The sequence below is a fragment of the Meriones unguiculatus genome (genome assembly GCF_030254825.1).
Source record: "Meriones unguiculatus strain TT.TT164.6M chromosome 13 unlocalized genomic scaffold, Bangor_MerUng_6.1 Chr13_unordered_Scaffold_28, whole genome shotgun sequence".
Lineage (NCBI taxonomy): Eukaryota > Metazoa > Chordata > Mammalia > Rodentia > Muridae > Meriones > Meriones unguiculatus.
In genome coordinates this window covers 13,683,762-13,705,140 of record NW_026843644.1, presented here as the reverse complement: position 1 = coordinate 13,705,140, position 21,379 = coordinate 13,683,762, and the positions used below count along the sequence as shown (strand labels likewise).

Sequence of the window (21,379 nt, the reverse complement as noted above, 5' to 3'; positions counted from 1 at the left end):
TATTCCAAACCTCTATCCTATTCAGATATGGCACAGTTAAACTTTTTTATTCCGTTTTATTCTAAAATGACTTAGTGATAACATTCACACTTATTTTTTTAATAGAAAAGTTTTAATCTTTATTTTAAACTATAGCCTATACATGATTTAAAAAGGAAAATATACAAAACAATGATCAAAGAATAATCATGTGTTCTATGCCTTTTCTTTTGTCTGGGAACTCAGAAATATGATGTTATCAGCTATGATTATTGTTGCTTGCCACTCACATTATTTTTATCCATCTATTCACTGTAGTACAATTTCCCCTCCACAAATATATGAGCTCCCATTTTCATATACTGGTATGCCACATCTCTGATCCCTGGTCAAAACATGATATCCAGTGCCATGTTGTCTTTTGACTGACACCACCCATCTGTTCAGTGTCACCTGATAGCCACATCTCATTTGTTGCTAGATAAAATATGATGACTGTGTTTTTTCCTTCTACCTGTCTCATGACAGGGTCCTGACCTACTTGCCCAAGTAACTAAAGATGATTCATACATTACTCAAGAACCCAACTAATGTATAATTCATATTCATGCCTTACAAACTAATGAAACGCCTTTAACAAAGGTTTCCAAAGCATGCCTTTGGTTTTCTTTACAATCTAACCTTTAAGCTTTTTCTTCTCCTCTTGTTCACCTCATGCACAACACCCAACTATCTAACACTAGCACTTCTATGTCAGAAAATAAATGGAGGCAGCACTAGAATTATATGATTCTATTGCCAATGAAGTATAAATTAATATTGTTGCTACTCTTTCTGTTGTACAAATGCATGGCATATTTTAGGATTCAGTGACCTTCAATGATGTGCATGTGAAATTCAGCCAAGAAGAGTGGGCTTTGCTGGGACCATCACAGAAACAACTCTACAATGATGTGATGCTAGAGACCTGTAAAAACCTCACTGCTATAGGTAAGACAGCAAATTTTCTTTCACTTTTAAAATAAGGAGACAAGTCTTACTTTGTTATTTATCCTTTTCTATGATTCCAATTGAGAATGAGGAGGAATGAGGTGACTAAATCGGGCATGGTTCTAAGGGTCATAGAAGATAGTGATTTAAGTTTTGCTTTAATAATAATATGATATTTCCAGTCATATATATTTTCTGGTACTCTATTTTAGGCTACAATTTGGAAGACCATACCATTGAAGAACATTTTCAAAGTTCTACAAGTAATAAAAGGTAACTTTATGTGCACACTGATATAGATATGAATCTTAAGAAATTTTAATGTGTCCTGGAAGTTTGTTTTGTTTGTTTGTTTGTTTGTTGGCTGCTTTTTATTTTCTGTTTTTGAAATAGTTTTTTATTCTGTGTAGCTGTGGCTTGACTTAGACTTGCTTGTTAGAACAATGTGATCTCAAAATCACACAGATTTGCCTGCTTCTGCCTCCACAAATGCTGGGATTAAAGGAATGTACCAGCACACCTGGCTGTGTCCAGGAGGTTTTAAAGAAAAGCAACAGTGTAAAAAGAGCACTGCTTTAAGTGTACTGATGATCATTAAAATCTCATAATTCCACGTACCTCAATGTCAGGTATCTGATTTGTGTTTGCAAGGTACTCCCCTAAGATAGAAGAAAATAAAATAATGTTGTAACAGAAAATACCATTGAAATCATATAGACTTTACAGCTACTGAGTTAAACTGCCAATCTGTTTAGTCTCATTCTATCTACTCAGATATTGTAAGAGGTATACACATTGAATAGGTGATCAGTATGTTTCAAAACCTTCTAATGAGCAGATATTTCATAGTACAACCAGTGTTACACATATTCATGTAGTAACACTGTAAAGTTTAGTGAAAGGAGCAGCTTATGAGAGTCAATAATAAAATTGTGGAGAAACCTTAATCCCTATATGACATGTCTATGTTGAACAAAAAAAAAAAACGTGTTAATTCAATGTGGAAATCTTTTATTATTCTTGTAATTTAAATTGGTATATCATATGTCACAATGTTTATAAGACACATGAGCATAGAGATATTGAAAGAAGCAGTGTAACTATGTTTCTCCAAGAATAATTAATTTTGTAAAAGTCCCCACTCTGAGTAGATTTTCTGAATGTGATAAAAGGTAACAGTTAATTGGTTTTGCAACTTCACTGAGAATTCATTAGCAAAATCATACTGCTGAAAATACCTATGAATACTAGAAATTTGGAACTTCTTCTGCTTGTCCTGGCTCACTTTGTAAATGAAGTGTCATTCATACCGTACAAAAATTTGTGAATGGGATTGCTTTGGTAAAACTCTGGATTCTTACAATACTCTTCATATAAACGAGAAAACCTCTTATAAAAAAATGATGCTATAAAAGTGAACCACATAATAAATGCTCTTACCATCACAGAGATCTTCAAAAATACCCATAATGAAGGGGAATGCCATGAATGTAAATAAAATGATAAAAGTTTAAGATTTGATTCTTCTTTTTATCATTAGACCAAATTATAAAATTGATTCACATAGATAAATATATTTATTAGTGTAATCAAATGACTGTGGTCAATATTTCACATGTGCCATTTATCTTTGCAGGCATGAAAGCAGTTGTACTGGAGAGAAACCTTTTAAACGCACTCTATGTGGTAAATCCTTCCACCATACCACTGTTCTCATAAGCCATGAAAGAACACACACTGGAGAGAAGCCTTACAAATGTAATCAATGGGGTAAAGCCTTTACAAAAAACAGTCAGCTCATAAGGCATAAAAGAACACATACTGGAGATAAACCTTATGAATGTAAACAGTGTGGTAAAGCCTTTGCACAAAACAGTCATTCCATAAGCCATAAAAGAACACACACTGGAGAGAAACCATATGAATGTAATGAGTGTGGCAAAGCCTTTGCACAAAACAGTAATCTCATAAGCCATAAAAGAACACACACTGGAGAGAAACCTTATGAGTGTAACCAGTGTGGTAAAGCTTTTGCAAAAAACAGTCATCTCATAATCCATGAAAGAACACACACTGGAGAGAAACCTTATGAATGTAACCAGTGTGGTAAAGCCTTTGCACAAAACAGTACTCTGATACAGCATAAAAGAACACACACTGGAGAGAAACCTTATGAATGTAACCAGTGTGGTAAAGCCTTTGCACGAAACAATCATCTCTTAAGTCATAAAAGAACACACACTGGAGAGAAACCTCATGAATGTAATCAGTGTGGTAAAGCCTTCGCACATAACAGTACTCTCATACGGCATAAAAGAACACACACTGGAGAGAAGCCTTACAAATGTAACCAGTGTGGCAAAGCCTTTGCAGAAAACAGTACTCTCTTAAGCCATAAAAGAACACACACTGGAGAGAAATCTTATAAATGTAACCAGTGTTGTAAAGCCTTTGCACAAAACAGTCATCTCATAAGCCATAAAAGAACACACAATGTAGAGAAACCTTATGAATGTAATGAGTGTGGTAAAGCCTTTGCACGCAACAATAATCTCATAAGCCATAAAAGAGCACATACTGGAAAGAAACCTTATGAATATACCCAATATGATAAAGCCTTTGCACAGCTGTCTCCAGAAACATGAAAAAACACACAGTGGAGAGAAGCCTGGTGAGGATAATTAGTGTGATAAAACCTTTGCATATTACAGTCATCTCCTAAGACAACAACACATTTTGGAGGGAATCCATATGAATTAACTGTGTGGCAAAGCCTTTGCACATAACTTCTCCTAATACATACAAGAAAACATACTGGAAAGAAGCTATCTGACTTTAACCAATGTGAAAAAACTTTTGCACTTCAGAATCATCCTCACAATCATGAAAGAAATCCTAATGGACAGTGGTTTTAACATGGTGAAACCATTCCATATTTGTATAATCTTCATCATCATGAAAGGATTCATACTGGAGAGAGCTTTTGAATGTGTTAAAACGGTGAAGCCTTGCACAAATCTAGAGTCATCATCATCATAAAAGTATCCTTACTGGAGAGGAATTCTTTGACTATAACCAATATGGAAAGGCCTTTGTGTTCTTTGGTCTACTGAGATCCAACAGAACTGAAAAACTAGCTCAATGAAAATGACTTCCCTTTTGTGAAGGGGAAGGGGAAAGGGAATAGGGGAAATAGGAATAGGTAGTAATGGGGGAGAGAAGGGAGTGGGACTACAATTGGAATTTAAAGCAAATAAAATTATTTTTAAAAAGAATACAATGAATGGTGAATATCAATTACATGCAAAAGTATTATAAAATGTGTTTAGGGAAGACTTATTGATAAATCTGATTCTCAATATTTACTGTTTTCCATTGCCTCACTGTAGACAAGAAAAGTTCAGTCCAGTGGATGAATATGTAGGGAATGGTGAACTAACACCAGCCAGGAAGTTCTCTGAGAGTAATATAATAGTGGTAACCTGTAGAAGTTTCTTTGTGTATACATATATATTGTTCCAGGGGTTCTATTGAAAACCATCACAACCCAGACTGAATTTTGAGATGTGAAGGAGGAGGCTTTCTCTTCCTTGTATGACCCTGGTGCTGGCCTAGTTGTGTAACAATGTAAGGGTGAGTTTTCTGTGCCTGACTTCAACTGGGGAGTGTCTTTAGACATAGATGCTACTAGCAAAATTTGATAGATGGCTTTTGACACTGATCCCTGCTAACTCTCTCCTCCTTTTAAATATAGGATGATTAGGATCTATGCTCTTGTTCATATGATAGGAATGTGCTATCTAATGCAAATCAAGCATTCTTGAAGTACCTAGTTTTGAACAATTATATACACCTATCCATGGAGCATCCCAATCATTTCCCAATGGGTATATAGCCTCTGTTTTCTGGAATTCAATTTGAACTTATTTCCTGAGGTGGTTCCTCTAGACAGAAGGAGAACCAAATTCTTTGAAATGCGTGTGATCAAATGTTTCAGACTTCATAGCATTTCATATTTCACATGTTTCTGGATGTGAGATGGTCAATTAAACATTGTCTTGTGTGGGGGACTCTGTAAAATGAGTTATACTTAGTGTTAATTTCACAGTAAGGTTGCAGGCAAGCTTCAGGGTATGGAGTCTTCTGACGTGAGCAGACTGGCCTATGGAGAAGTAATAAGAGCACAAATATTATTTCCTTGTTTTAATAGCTGAGTAGTATTGTGATAAGACATGGGTGGATGGCAGAGGAGGGAAACTCACCTTTTGAGTGGGATAGAGGGAAGAGAAAGGATGTGACCAGTAGGAGTTGAGGGAGGGGCCTTCAGTCAGGATATATAATGAATAAACTGTGAAAAAATTAAAAATAATTAATAAAAGAAAAACGAATTAGAAAAACAAAACCAGAGAGCAAAAATTTGAGTTCAGTCTGGGTAACTGCCCTTGCTCAAAAAAAAAAAAGATATAAAGAAACAAAAGTTTAAGCATCTTACCATGGTCTTCCTTCTTGATTACCTTCCCTAGGTCTACAGATTTTAATATGAGCATCCTATATTATATGTCTAATATCCACTTATATGTGAGTATGTACCATGTGTGTCTTTTTGCTTCTGAGATACCTTACTCAGGATGATAATTTCTAGATCTCACCATTTGCCAGCAAATTTCATGATTTCTTTGTTTTTAATTGCTGAGTAGTATTCCATTGTGTAAATGTACCACAATTTCTTTATCCATTCCTCAACTGAGGGATATATGGCTTGTTTCCAGCTTCTGGCTATTACAAGTAAAGCTGCTGTGAACATGGTTGAGCAAATATCCTAGTTGTATACTTGAGCATTTTTTGGATATATGCCTAGGCGTGGTATAGCTGGATCTTGAGGTATCACTATTCCTAATTGTCTGAGAAATAACAGGAGCCTATCACAGAGGTCCTCTGAAAGACTCTACCCAGCAGGGTATCAAAACATATGCTGAGATTCAGAGCTAAACATTTTGCAGAGTGCAGGGAATGTTATGAAAGAAGGGGGAGATAGAAATATCTGGATGGAACAGAAGCTCCACAAGGAGAACAACAGAATCAAAAGGTCTGGGCACAGGAGTCTTTTTGAGACTGATATGCTAAACAAGGACCATGCATGGAGATAAATTAGAACCCTTACACAGAAATAGTCCAATGCGTCTCTGTATCCAAGAGGGTTCCCAATAATAGTACTAGGGACCATCTCTGACATGAACTCATGGGCTAGTTCTTGGATCAGCTCCACCTGAGTGGGGAACTATCCTTCCAGTCCACAGAGAAAGACAAAGAAGCCAGTCCTGATGAGACCTGATTGACTATAGTCAGATGGAAGGGGAGGAAGTCCTCCCCTATTACTGGACTGGGGGAGAGACATAGGAGAAGAAGAGGGAGGGAGGGTGAGATTGAAAGGGGATTGTGGAGGGGCTACAGCTGGGATACAGAGTGAATAAATTGTAATTATTAAAATAAAAAAGAAAAGAAAAATTAAAAAAAATGTTTAATAAAAGAAAGGAGAATCAAAGATGGTGGTACCAAGAGGACAGTTTCTGCAGAGCAGTAGAGCAGTGACTACACAGCAAGCAACAGACCAAACTCTGAGCCCTAAAACAGCAGCAATTGTGTTTCCAAGTTAAGAACAAACCCCACGGAGTGGGAAGTAATCGCTTCTTTTCTCAGGCCACCCAGATAAACCATGGAAGATTTCCTGGGTCCCTGCAGGCAATAGGTCACCAGCCCAGAGCCACATGACTTTTCTCTGGCTCTGGTCACCATCCCAGACTGTACTGTGGGCCCCACAACACCAGAGATTGGGATTTCCAGGCTATAGAAAACCCCATGGAGTAGGAAGCAATCAGGACTGACCTCAGGTCACCCAGAAAATCCCTGAAAAAGGTCTGGCCTCTAGAAGGTGCTCAGGCCAGAGAGCTGCTTGTATGCCCAAATCACTGTCCCACACAGAACTGTGGGTACCAAAGCACCAGGGACCAGGTTTCCTGTTGGGAGGAAACCCCATGGTGAAAGAAACATCAAGTCCAACCTCAGGGCATCCAGTGGAATTCCACCACACTCCCCCAACAACTTCTAATGAAAAGTTTTTGGGTTCCTTCAGATGCCCAGTCAGCAGCATAGAGCCACTTACCTGCTCCTGTTTGTTCTACTCAACATCCTAGACTGAACTGTGGACCCGAAAACAGGACAGACTGGGTCACCCTGTTGGGAGGTAACCATAGGGTGGGGGAAACATCAGTTCCAAACTCAGGACAGCAGTTCAGGAAAAGTTTCTGGGTTCCCACTGGCTCCAGGATCTAGCATCCTGCTGTATGCATGACTGCTGCACTTACCTGCTGCTGATTACCGCTTGGGTACTGAGGCACAGAGCTCCAACCTCAGATCTACAGAAACCTGGGATCCACAGATCAACACTAGACAAAACAGTCCCAGCATGATTCTTAAATTTCTAGCAGGGTGGCAGTTCTACCCTAGCCTCGCCCTAACAACAGAGGAAACACTCTGTCTGTACACCCTCAGGGACACAGAGCTAAAGTCAGTTTCACTGTTATCTGCAGTCTGTGGCCTGGAACACAAAATGTGGACCTGAAACCATTCAAGAAAAAGACTGGCAGGCATGAAGGTGCAGGCTTGTAATTGGAGGACAAGAAGCTGAGGGAGGATGATGAGTTCCAGACCAACCTGGGCTTCATGTTTCCAACTGCTTGTCCCATCAAAACCCAGAGAACTGGACTGAAGATATAGATCAGTAGTTAAGACACATGCTGCTCTTGCAGAGGACTGCATTAGGCTCCCAGAATCTGTATCAGGTGGATCACAACGACGTCTAGCTCTTGGGCATCTCCTACCCTCTTCTGGCCCTTGCCAGGCATGTATACCCACATGCACACAGATAAATAAAATAAAGCTACTTAAAAACTGAGAATGACAGACAGACAGAGAGATGGACAGGTGGACACAGCATGAGCTTGCCCTGCACTGGAGACTACTACTGTGCCTAAGACCCCTCACTGTGCCTGCCAAGCTGCTGTGCCCATCAACCTGCTGCAGTTCCTGCTAACCCTACTGCCAAGTCCATCAAATCTTCTGCCACTTTCTCTGTTCATCACTGCACAGTAGTTCACTGTTTTGTTTTTTTTTTTCTTTCTTGAGGTGGGATCTCATATACCCTGGCTGCCCATAATCCTGGTCTGTAGCTGAGGGTGACCACAAGCCTGAATAGTCTTTTGAGCTTTTGCCATTCTGATGGGTGTAAGGTGAAATCTCAGGGTCATTTTGATTTGCATCTCTCTGATAACTAAGGGCATTGAGCATTTTTAAGTGTTTCTCTGAGATATTCCTCTACTGAAAATTCTATGTGTAGCTCTGTCCCCATTTTTGATTGGATTACTTTTGATTTAAAACATAGTTTTTGAACAATTTTTGAACCATGTTTCTTTGGAAGAAATAACAGATTTTCACAACAATATGTGTGTGTAATAGATATATGACAAAGATGATAGATAGACAGATGATAGATGTGAGATAGATGGTTATGTAACTGTAATAATATGTGTGCAACAATAGGAGGGAGACTTGTATAAAACATCATGATAGGCTAGGGTCAAATAGAAGGGGAGTAGGATCTTGCCTATCAGTGGGCTAGGGGAGGGCCTTAGGTGCAGAAGAGGGAAGGAGGATGTGAGCAGATGGAGATGAGGGAGGGGCACAGCCACAGTACAATTGGAATAAATTGTAATAAATGATAATAATAAACAGTAATGTAAAAAAATCACCTTGAAATTTATATTCATCTCCAAAGATTATGAATACCTAATTCTTTTAAACTGTTAAAGGTCCATGGTGAAAATAAAATAACAATAAGGCAAGAATTCTAGAAAAACCAGAGTGTGTAATCTTGACTGCTTAGAAGGACAGAAAGGCCCCAGGTGAGGCTTACATATCAAGCATTATTAACTACTCATACAATGTCTTTGAGTCCTTTAAAAAATAAAGATTTGAAGTTGGGCATCTTGGCGCAAGCCTACAATTCCAGCAACTCAGGGAGGCAGAGGCAGGTGGATCTTTTTGATTTCCAGGACAGCCTGGTCTACAAAATGAGTCCAGGATAGCCAAGCTATAAAGAGCAAAGAAGGAAGAAGGAAGGGAAGGTAGAAAGGAAAGTAAAAAGCCAGACCACACTAGTACATGGAGCTGGTCTTTTTAAGTTTTAATAAAACGCATTCAAAGTTTTCCAAACATATGTTCATACCTATCACAATGAGATTTCTCACATGGGGGGGTGTTTAATCAGCTAACCTCAATTCTTATCATTTCTTCTACCAATATTCTGTAATTTGGTTAGTAAAAACAACAATCAAATAAGGAAAGTTAGAGTTAAAAATGATCCTTTATGCCAAGCAGTGATGGCACACACCTTTAATCCCAGCAGTGCTCAGGAGGCAGAGACAGGCAGATCTCTGAGTTTGAGAACATTCTTGATTTACAGAGGAAGTTCCAGGATAGTCAGGGCTACATGGAGAAACCCTATCTTGGGAAAACAAACAAACAAACAACAACAACCAAAAACTGAAAAAAAATGTATAAATTTTCAAAAGAGTACATCATTCATTAGAGTAAACTTGCAGTTCATGATTTGCTATTCAATGATGGAGTTAAATACTCACAAGTAAAAATGGGAGGCCACAGGAAGGAGGGAGACTTTACAGTCTCCTCCTTATCTGTACAATGCATATAAGTAGATCATCTGTACATTCAACCACAAAGTTCTTCAATAACTGCTTCTCTCAATGGTGCCCTCAATTGTTTACACATGACACTGAAAAACATTCCTTCACTATCTATGTCCCTGGATCCTGATAACCCATCCTGTCACCTTGTACCTGTTTTGCCAGCATGAAACTGAAAACTCAGATTTATAGTGCTTTAAACATATAATGTTATTATTTATCATGTTAAAAACAAAGAAAAACAAAACACAAAGCAGCTATCTAGACCTGCTATGGCAACCCTACTGTCAGTCATTAGTTATCCAGGATCTTTCTAGCTGTTTGCTCTGTTACTCCTACCCAAGATGGCTGCTACATCTCCAGTCCATTTCTTGCTTGCTTGCTTGGATTGGGTTTCTCTGTGTAGGTTTCTCTGCTGTTCTGGAACTAGATCTATAGACCAGGATGGCTGTTAATGCAGAGATCCAAATGCTTCTGCCTTGCCTCCCAAATTCTGGGATTAAAGATGAGCCACCACCTCCCAGCCAATCTCCAGTCTCAGCTAAAGAAAGGCTAGGAGGGAATACACACCATTATCCCCTTAGAACACTTTTGAAACATTATATTCATCATTCTATTTATATTCAACTAATGTAGACATAGTCACATGATTATATCTGTTAAAAATTTAAAAAGCACTGGAGTTGACTCAGTGATTAAGAGTACTGACTGCTTATCAAGTGGTGCAAGCCTTTAATTCCAGTGCTTTTGAGGCATAGGCAGGTGGATCTCTGTGAGTCTGAGGAAGAGTTCCAGAACAGCCTGGACTACACACCCAGAGTCCATGTCTTGATGACTCCTTCTCTCCCCCACAAAAAAGTAGGAAAAAAGAAATGTAAAAAATTCGTTTTAATTTGAAAACAATCTCTTCTATACAGCCATGTAACTAGACAAAAATTATGGCTCATATCACCTACAAGAAAAATAATATCTATTAGGGAGAGCTGAATATCTCTTCCAAGTTCACAAAATGCATTTGCTGCTCCTCCTCTTTCACCCCTAAGCAATGGTGTACCCCAAAGCCTGGGCCTTCGTCATTTAATCATATCTTTGCTATGCTTGTAGACAGGAGACCAGCATAACTGTCATCTGAGAGGCTTCATCCAGCAAATAATGGAAACAGTTGCAGAGACCCACAGTCAAACAAACATTAGGCAGAACTCTGGGAATCTTGTGGAAGAGTTATAGGAAGGATTGGAGAGGTAGGAGACCATAAAAAAACCTACATAGTCAGCTTCACCTGGGACTATGGGGCCTCATACAAACTGAACCACCAACAAACGAACATGCCTGGCCTAGCCCTCAGCCTCTTATACATATGAAACTGATGGGTTGCTTGTCCTCAAGTCAGTCCCCTAGCAACTACAGCAGGAGCTGTCTCTGACTTGGACTCTGTTGCCTCCCTTTAGATCCCATATTCTTATCCAGGGCTGCCTTGTCTTTCTGCAGTGAAAGAGGAGGTACTTAATCCTGATATAACTTGATGTGCCTGGGTGGGTTGGTTGGGGGAAGTACAGGGAAAGTGTTTGGGAGTTTGGGACTGGCAAGAGATGAGGGAGTAGGGCTGTGAGTGGACTGTAAAATGAACAAATAAATAAATTAATGAAGAAAAAATATAACTGACCTATAGTCATCAAAGTGACAAGATCATGAAAAAGTTGAGGGAACTGTTCCATACTGAAAGAGACTAAAGAGATAAAAAAAATGAAACACTTAAATATACCAGCTTCTTTTGACATTTCTGTGAGTAATAACATAGTCAATAAAACCCACATTAAATGGAATATTATGTCAGCGTGAATTTCCTATTTTGATAACTGCACTGTCATTATGTAGGACAACATTCTTGTTTGCATAAAATTGACACTAAACCATTCAGAGTGACAGGGCATAAGGTCAACAGCTTCCTCTCAAAATGTCCAAAGTAAAACAGCACTTAACTGTGTACCATACTTGGAACTTTTTTCAAGTTTGTTATTGTTTTAAAATTGTTGTGGGGGAAGCTGGGCATGGTCTTTAACCCAAGCAATTGGGAGGAAGAGGAAGGCGGGTCTCTGTAGGTTCAAGACCAGCCTGTACTACATAAGGAATCCCAGAACAGCCATCCAGGGTTCTGTAGAGAGAATTTGTCTCAAAAAAAAAAAAAAAAAAAAAAAAAACCTAAATAAAATTATTGTAGGGGAAAGAACAATGTAACTGAAAACTGAACAAGATTAAAAACAAAACTGAATCTCCACACTAGCAGTCTGGGTAAGATTATGTCTGTAAGAAACTGACAAGTGAAATGACATGACATTTTGGAGCAGCAATAATATTCTCTAAATACAGCCCAATGTCGTCTTTGTGTGTGTGTGTGTTCATGATGCTGGTGAAGCATGCATACTAGGGAACACATAGGAAGGTTAGAAGACAACTCTGTGCAATCACTTCTTGCCTTCCACCTTTTCATAAATTCAGGGATTGAACTCAGGTCTCCAGGCTTGCCCAACAAGAGCTTTTATCTCTTGAGCCATCTCATCGACCTGCAAGCGGTTTTTTAAGTGACCTCAATTAGGCAGTAGTGAGAAAAAACTGGGAAGAATCCCTTCTCTGAAACAAATTCTTAGGAATGAATAAATAATAAACATTGGTACTCTAGTGCTACCAACGACTAACAATCAGCAAAACACAACCTAAGCATCTCCAGAGACAAGGGGATGCAGGGTTAGTAGCTAAAATTCCTTGCAAGTGTAAAACTGGAATTACCCTGAAATAAAAGAGCTTTCCCAGCTCTACAGTAAACTTGTTATTATGTCCTGGTTATCTATACATAACAACACAAAGAGATAAAAATAAGAAAATAAGCCTGCGTGAACCGTGTATACTCCTGGTTGTGCAAGTCCATTAAAGTATAAACAGCAGTGTATCTGCCAAACTGTTCCTTATGAAGAATTCTCGGACAAATAAAGGGAACAATCAAAACTCATGAAAGCCCAGTGAGAGAGAGCACTGGCTTTCTTTACCCAAGAGTCTGGCTGTCTTTACTTAAGAAGAATCATTTCATTCTGGAATGCTGGCATATACATCCTGAAAAAAATAATGTTCCTAGAAATGTGCACGGATCCTGTAGCCTTTCCAAGTACCCTGCTTTCTTTCAGCCCAGATGTGTAAGCTCCCCACCCCACGAGCTCCAGAGCAGGGGGGAGGCAGCACGGGACTCTCTGCTCTTACTTTCCAGGAGGACTGGTCCCAGCATCACTCTTCCTCAGGATGCAGGGCACAAGTGTATCCCTAGGAACGCCATACAGTCTGGTCCTGCCCTCCCAACCCAGGCGGCCCGAGGGCGTGGCTCCGGATAGCAACAGCCTCCACAGAAGCTCATGGAGGAACTCGGGCAGGCTCTCCCGACCCCCCGACCCGGCCAGCCCACCAGCCTCCAACTGCACAGCCCTGGCCTCGCTCCACAACCGCCGTCCTGCGGGTCCCTCACACACGCCCACATCCAGCCAGGCTTGGCTGCTCCGCGATGGCCAACACCTGTGGGCCCGCCGCCCCTCCACCTTGGGACCCAACCTTCTCTCCTCCCCGCCTCCCAGCCGCGTTGCCAGGCCCAGCACCGCCTAGCCCACTGGATGGCTGCTGGGGGCGGAGGCGAGCCCAGAGGCGGGGCGGGGGAGGAGCCTGTAGGCGGAGGCGGAGCCCGAGGGGCGGAGGCGGAGCCAGGGGCGGGGGCAGGGGAGGAGCCCGGCGGAGGAGGGAGGCGGAGCCCGCGGTAGCAGAGGCGGAGCCTAGCGGAGCGGGGGCGGAGCCCGGGAACGAAGGCGAAACTCGGGGTGGAGACGGGGAGGGGCCCGGAAGCGGAGGGAGGAGGAGCCCTGGGAGGTGAAGGCGGAGCCCGGCAGAGGAGGGAGGCGGAGTTCGGGAGAGCAGAGGCGGAGCCTAGTGGGTGCAGAGGCTGAGCCTGGGGCGGAGGCGGAGCCCGAGGGGACGGAGGCGGAGCCCGGGTCAGGCGGAGGCGGAGCCCGGGACGGCGCCTGCCACACACCCTTACCTGGCTTCTCCTGGTCTCAGCCTACCACAGTGAAGTAGTCTACTAGCCAAACCACGACCACCGCCACCGCACCCAGAAAGCGGGTTCCCGCCGCCAACCCTCGCCGCCATTGCCCTCCCAGCACGGGACGAGCTTAGCGTTTTCCCTTCAGCGTCTGTAGCCATAGCAACGGTGCTTACGTCACACTTGACAATGGAGGCACGCACTGCGCCTGCGCTGAGCCTCGTTCGAGCCCCTCCCCCGCCCCACCCGAGAGGGCTAGACCTTCTGGGTCAGGACGCTCTGAGGCCTGATATTTCTGAAATCTTGTTATTAATTTTACAGGACAAAAGGATCTTTGAGATAAGTGTACATCAAAGCATTTCTCTCCTGTTTTCAAACCCCTTGTCTTAGTTACTTTTCTTTCACTGTGTTAAGATATCATGACCATGGCTGCTTATAGAAGAAACAGTTGGTTGGGTACCTAGAGTTTCAGAGGGTAATTCCCCGAGCATCACAGCACAGACCATAGTGGCAGACAGGAATGGCAGGCAGAGAACCAGACAGAACAGTGGCTGAGAGCTTACATCCTGATCTACAAGTATGAGGCAAAGAGCTAACTGAGAATGGTGTGCAATTTTAAAACCTCAAAGCCCACCCACAGGAACATACCTCTTCAACAAGATCACACTTCCTAATTTTTCCAAAACAGTTCCACCAACTGGGGACCAGATTTTCAAATATATGAGACTGTAGGGGTCATTTTCATTCAAACAACTACACTCCTCAATAGCTTCCTATGGAGCCAAGAATTAAGATAAAAAAAAAAGAAAAAAAAAAACTTGAATGTCCCAAAGCATCCCAGGCACTCAGATTCTTGTGCTGTTTTGTTGTTTCTGCTGCTGTTTTGTTTTTGAGACAGAGTTTCTTATAGTCCAGATTGACCTTCATTCCTGACCTTCCTGATGCTCCATTTACAGGCATGTGTCAATACTTGTGTCAACACACTTGCTTTATGATCTTGTTTATTTTTGTATTGTTTTGCTTTGTTTTGTTGTTGTTGTTGTTTTGCTTTTCAAGACAGTTTTTCCCTGTGTAGCTTTAGCTCGTCTGGACTCGCTCTGTAGGCAAGGATGGCCTCAAACACACAGAGATCCAGTGGGTGCCACTATGCCTGCTGACCTCCTTTTTTGAAGGGGGGTATTTTTAAATTTTTCATAGATCAGTGATAAGAGTATTTTACTTGTATGAATCTAAGTGTACCCCATGTGTGCCTTATATCCAAGGAGGTCTAATGGCATTAAATTCTCTGAAACCGGATCTAGAGAAGATTGACAGCCACCATGAACATGCTGGGAACTCGGGAAAAAAAAGCAGAGAATGTTTTGTTTTGTTTTAAGATTTATTATTTATTATGTATACAATCTTGTGTTTGCATGTACACCTACATGCCAAAAGAGGGCACCATATTTCATTATAGATGGTGTGATCCACCATGTAGTTGCTGGGAATTGAACACATGACCTCTGGAAGAGCAGCCAGTGCTCTTAAATTCTGAGCCATCTCTCCAGCCCCAGAGAAAGTATTTTTCATCACAAAGCCATCTATTCAGTCCCTCTAGCTTTCTCTTCAATTATTATTATTATTATTATTATTATTATTATTATTATTATCATTATTCCTTTCTTCTTCCCTAATATGTTGCAAACAAATTCACCTTCTTTCATTTCCCCTACTGAAATAAAATGTTCTTACCTCTAGGCCTTTGAATATATATATTCTTTATCCCTTTTGGGGTGTTAAGCACCTCTTGCTTTTCTTTAGGTTTCATAGTGTAATTTATAGTGATGTATGCATTTCTATGCATGGTCTATAGGTTTATTTTTGGTGGATTACCCCACAAGACTGTAAGCTTATAGAGAAAAAAAAATGATGTTTGCATGAATCATTTTTGTGTGTTCAGGACTTAGCACAGTATTGAGTGCCTAATTTACAAACAGTACCTGTCTGCAGGACAAATAACATTTTAAACAGTAAATGCTATTAACAAAGTTTTCATAATCTGATGATAGTACAGAATTCCCACCTAGAGGATAGGAGTACTTAGCATTTTATTTGTTAATGACAGCCATTGTGCCATTTGTAATAAACTTCTCCTGAAGTATTTTTTATCTTTGTTCTGTTTCTGCTGTTAGTAGAAACAGCCTCTATGTCTGTTGCCTTCGCTGTGTTCTCTTTCATTTATCCCATAACCAGTTACTTTCTTTAAGCTTTAGTGAGTTTTAGCATCTGGCTTTATCATATGCAAAGACTATCTGTATCTGCTTGTTTTGTACAGAAGCTAGAAATGTAGCTTGGGGGTAGAACATTTCCTTCACATATATGAGGTAAAGAAAGAGGAGGAAGACGAAGAGGAAGAAAAGGAACAGGAGAAGCAAAGCATTGCTTTTCTTTATGCAGATGCTCTGCCTTAAATACAGGGGTTAACAGTCTTCCTGTCTCTGCCTTCCAGATAAGATAGAAATTACAGGTACATCAACAGTGTTAATTATTTGGTGTTAGATTTTATCCTGGTCCTTCTCCTGACATTTGCTATATACATGCTTATACAGAGATGGTTTTATATACATGTTCATTTTCTGCAAAGAGTCTATGTTTTCATTAGGTTTTATAAGAGGTCAGGTCCCCAGAAAATGTCCTGGGCTTTGCATCCTGCCATACTTATCCCTAGGAGACCATATCCACAAAGCTGATTGTGTCCTCCCTGTACATCATTAGATGTTATGACTTCAGGATGCTTCTTGAACCTTGTTTTCAAGAGCATGCTGTAAACAAGCCCTAAGCTTAACAGGCATTTTGTTCCTCATGAAAAGATTTCATCATAAAATGACCTGTCTGAAAAGATCATCTGAGATTACTGTACAATGCTCTCAGTTACTTTCATTTTAGTCACTAACATTATTAGTACTGTTTATTGTTTTTCATTACTTGTCTAGAGACCCAAGTATGATGACCCTGGTGTAATGGACTGTGGACACACTATTAACTAAGAAAATAACACAACACATTCAAAACAAGAAAAATCTCCAAATATTGATAAGAATTGTGTCTAGATTTAGGGCCCAAAAATAATTCAGTTGAAATGTAAAGAAGATATTGAAACACCATTATTCAGCAAGAATTTTCATCATATATGTAAATATGGTGAAAGGGTTTACACATAAACACAAATTAAGAATTCTTGGACACACAAAAGGTGGAAATTCATTAAGCAGGGTTTTTTTTTATTTTTTGTTTTCTTGCCAGGAAGATTTTGAACATGATTCCTTCCCTACCTGTCCATTCCCCTACTCTCTCCTCCCCTTCACTTTCCTCCCATTCCTTTCCTTCATTGCTCAGTGTGAATTTACAAACATTACAAGTGAATGGATGCAATGCTGCAAAAGCATTGCCAAAAGGACCCCTGCAGCCTCACTTTTAGACCTTGAACTTAAAATACATTCTAGCTATTTTTTTTTGCACTAGTGATTAAGTAAATCAACTCATTTACTAGGGGGAGGAGTAGATACCCAGACATGGTGAATTCTTCATCTATCCCTCTCCCTACCCTCTACTGCACCCTCCACTTAAGTCCTTTTGCACTTTGAAGAGCACATTGACAGAAGTTCCCTGAGGAGTTTAAGTTAGCATGTGTGACTCCATTTTGAAATAAGGCAACATCTTGACTAGGAGCTGAACTCAGGTACCAGGAAATATCACAGAATGTGCACCTGACAGAATACAAAGTTAGCTCTCCAAGCAACGGCCTCCAGGAAATATGACAGAATAAATGTTTAGTAAAAAAATAGAGACAATCTACCAGGGAATTGTGATTATGTAAACGGTCACCTCTCCCTTTTGGCTTCTACCCAAATCTGTAAGATCAAGGCGTGAACCCCCCTGCTTTCTCTCATGAAAACATGTATCCCCCTACTTGCTGTTATGGAAACCCACCTGCTTAGAGTCTTTCTCTTTAAAAACCCTGCTCACTCAGGGCTCAAAATCCCAGTTCTCTACTGCTGTGTCAGTGAGACTTGGGCCCCAAGTTCAGTCACTCTTGTAATAAAGCTTTCTTGCTCTTGCATCAAGTCATCTCGTGGTGGTCTCTGAGGGTCTTGTGTTCCTGGTATTACATCCCCACCCAAGCAAACCACAATCATACATGTGCTTTCTAAGATTTTCTAACAAAATTCTTATAGTTGCCAGTCTGAGACCTCACCTAAAAAAGAATTGGCTGGGTTGGAGAGATAGCTCAGAGGTTAAAAAGCAATGACTGCTCTTCCAAAGGTCTTGAGTTCAATTCCCAGCAACCACATGGTGGCTCATGACCATCTATCATGAAATCTTGTGCCCTCTTCTGGCCTGCTATCACACAATGCAGGCAGCACACTGTATAAAAAATAAATCTTAAAAAAATAAAAAACCTGTCCTCTCCAGCTCTTACTATTTCCCACTTCTTACATAAAATTCCATTCACTCTGCCCAACAGTTGACCATCAGGCTCAGCATCTGCTTTGATAGTTTGTAGGGCAGAGGATTTCAGAGGCCCTCTGTGGTAGGTTCCTAGTTTGTTTCCTGTTTTCTTCTTCTGGTTTTCAGAAGCCCTCTGTAGAAGGTTTCTAGGTTGTTTCCTGTTTTCTTCTTCTTCTGATGTCCATCCTCTTTGCCTTTCAGGATGGGGATTGACTGTTTTGGTTAGGGTCCTCTCTTTTGCTTAGTTCTTAGATTCACAGATGGACTGCCTCTGACATAATCTGATTGTCCTGCTCTTTGATCACCTCCCCCTGAGGGGGGAGCAGCCTTACCAGGCCACAGTAGAGGGCAATGCAGCCACTTTTGATGTGAACTGATAGACTAAGATCAGAAAGGAGAGGAGAACTTCCCCTATCAGTGGACTTGGGGAGTGGCATGCATGCAGAAAGGGGAGGGAGGGTGGGATCAGGAGGGGAGGAGGGAGGGGCTTATGGGGGGATTCAAAATGAATAAAGTGTAATTAATAAAATAAAATAAAGAGAGGGACAAGATGGCGGCACCGGGAGGACTCTCATTCTGAGCAGCAGCAGCAGTATCAGCACAGTGACCAGCAATCAGAACTCGAGGCCATAAAACACAGTCATTGTGTTTCCCAGGTGAGAGGATACCCCACAGTGGGGGATTCAATCAGCTTTTAACTCACCTGGCTAAACCGCAAAAGAGCTCCCAGTTCCACCAGATGCTTGGCTGCTGGCCGCCAGCTCCAGGCCCAGCCCAGAGCCACAAGCCAGTGTCTCTGGTCACGGTCCCAGACTGAACCATGCGCACCACACTTTCAGAGACTGGAATTTTCAGTCCAGAGATAACCCCATGGTGCAAGAAACGATTGGGACCAACCTTAGGTCGCCCAGACATCCCCTGAAAAACACTCGGGTTCCATGGGTACCCCAGGAGCCAGCCCGGAGCCAGAACTGGGGAGCCAAGCTCCAGCACAGAGCCCTGCCTGCCTTAGTACCTGATTTGCCACCTGAGATAGAACTGTGGGCACCAAGGCACCAGCGAATGAGTTTCACTGTCCAGTGCAAACACACTGGGAGGGAAACGGCTGGTCTGATCTCAGAGCACTCAGCTGACACCCCCACCCCGAAAAGGTCATGGGAAAATTACCCAGTTTAGGTAGATGCCCAGAGTCCCAAAGGCCAGAAAGGCAGACACAGGCAGTTTCTGTGAGCCAGAGAGCTGGTGGAGACTGAGCTGCCATCACTCAGCTGTGATCCAGACACAGGCAGGTTCTGCTGCCAGCCATTTGGCAGAGACTGAGCAGTGTGCACCAGGGCTAAAAAAAAAAAAGAGACTGGGAGTCCCTGTCTCCAGAGAATCTACAGGGAAGGAAGGAAAATGTATTGACTTAAATCACCCCAATCCTTCCCTGGAAAAAGTCTAGCAGACCAGTGGGGCTGAGGCGCCATCACTCAGCTGTGCTCCAGACACAGGCACAAACAGTTGCTGTGCGCCAGATGTCCAACTGGGTCACAGCGGCTGATCATTAAATTTACAGCAAGAAACCCAGAAACAGGGCAGCTGCCCTCAGGACTTCCCTGGGTGAGAGGAGAACCCTCTTGACTAACAAAGACCACAGTTACCACTCAGGTCTATATCCCTGAGGTGAGCAACTCCTGAGAAAACACCAGCCATCCAGGGACTATACCCAAAAAGCTGAGAAGACATCCTTCAGGAAAAACCAGCTTTCTGCAAAGGGGATTCTCTCCACCATAGCATCCCCAGGAACCACCAGAAAATAACCCCAAACACCTAAGATAGCACAATGGGTAGAGGCCAGCGTAAAAGCTCAAGCAACAAAAGACAGAGCAATATGGCATCTCCAGAACCCAGTTACCCAGGGGCAAGTAGCCCTGGATACCCCAGCATAACTGAAATCCAAGAAGATGACCTAACAACTATGCTCATGAAGATGATAACAGAGGAAACAAATAAGATACATAAAGACATAGAGGAAGATAAACTCAAACAGAATATTGCCATCCGTAAAGAAATAGAGGAAGCTGCAGCCAAACAGTTTATGGCCTTTAGAAAGGAAATGCTTAAAACACTGAATGAAATAAAAGAAACAGAGATGAAGGAACTAAAAGAAAAACAAGAAAGCACAATCAGACAGGTGAAGGAAGTAAACAAAACAACTCAAGACCTGAAGATAGAATTGGAAAAATTAAAGAAAACACAAATGGAGGAAATAATGGAAAGGAAGAATCTAGAGAAGAAAACAGGATCTACAGAGGTAAGCATAACCAACAGACTACAAGAGATGGAAGAAAGAATCTCAGGTGTAGAAGATACAGTGAAAGAAATCGATGTATCTGTCAAAGAAAATGTTAAATCCGAAAACTTCCTGACACAGACCGTCCAAGAAATGCAGGACAATATGAAAAGACAAAACCTAAGAATAATAGGTATAGAGGAAAAAGAAGATTCCCTTCTCCAAGGCCCAGAAAATATTTTCAACAAAATCATTGAAAATTTCCCCAAGCTAAAGGAGAGGCCAATTAGAATACATGAGGCTACAGAACACCCAACAAATTTGACCAGAAAAGAAAATCCTCCTGCCACATAATAATCAAAACAGTAAGTATACAGAACAAAGAAAAAATACTAAAAGCCGCAAGGGAAAAAGGCCAAGTAACATATAATGGCAAACCCATTAGAATCACACCTGACTTTTCAACAGAGACTATGAAAGCCAGAAGGGCTTGAACGGATATCATGCAGACCCTAAGAGAACACAGATGTCAGCCCAGGCTACTATACCCCGCAAAACACTCAGTCCTCATAGATGGAGAAAACAAGATATTCAATGACAAAAACAAATTTCAACAATACCTACAAACAAATCCAGCATTACAGAAGATACTAGAAGGGAAAATACAACCCAGGAAAACTAGCTACATTCAAGAAAACACAGGAAATAAATAACCTCACTTCAGTAAAACAAAAGCAACCAACCACACAACCCGATGACCACAGCCAACATCAAAATCAAGGGATCTAGCAGCCACTGGTCATTAATCTCTCTCAA

The 21,379-nt window shown here is 41.3% G+C and overlaps 1 pseudogene; it reads left to right on the top strand.

Annotated features, from left to right (window-relative positions):
• The first annotated feature begins 848 nt into the window (after window positions 1–848).
• The window catches only part of LOC132650607 (zinc finger protein 431-like), a 186,912-nt pseudogene continuing 166,381 nt past the window's right edge, over window positions 849–21,379 (top strand).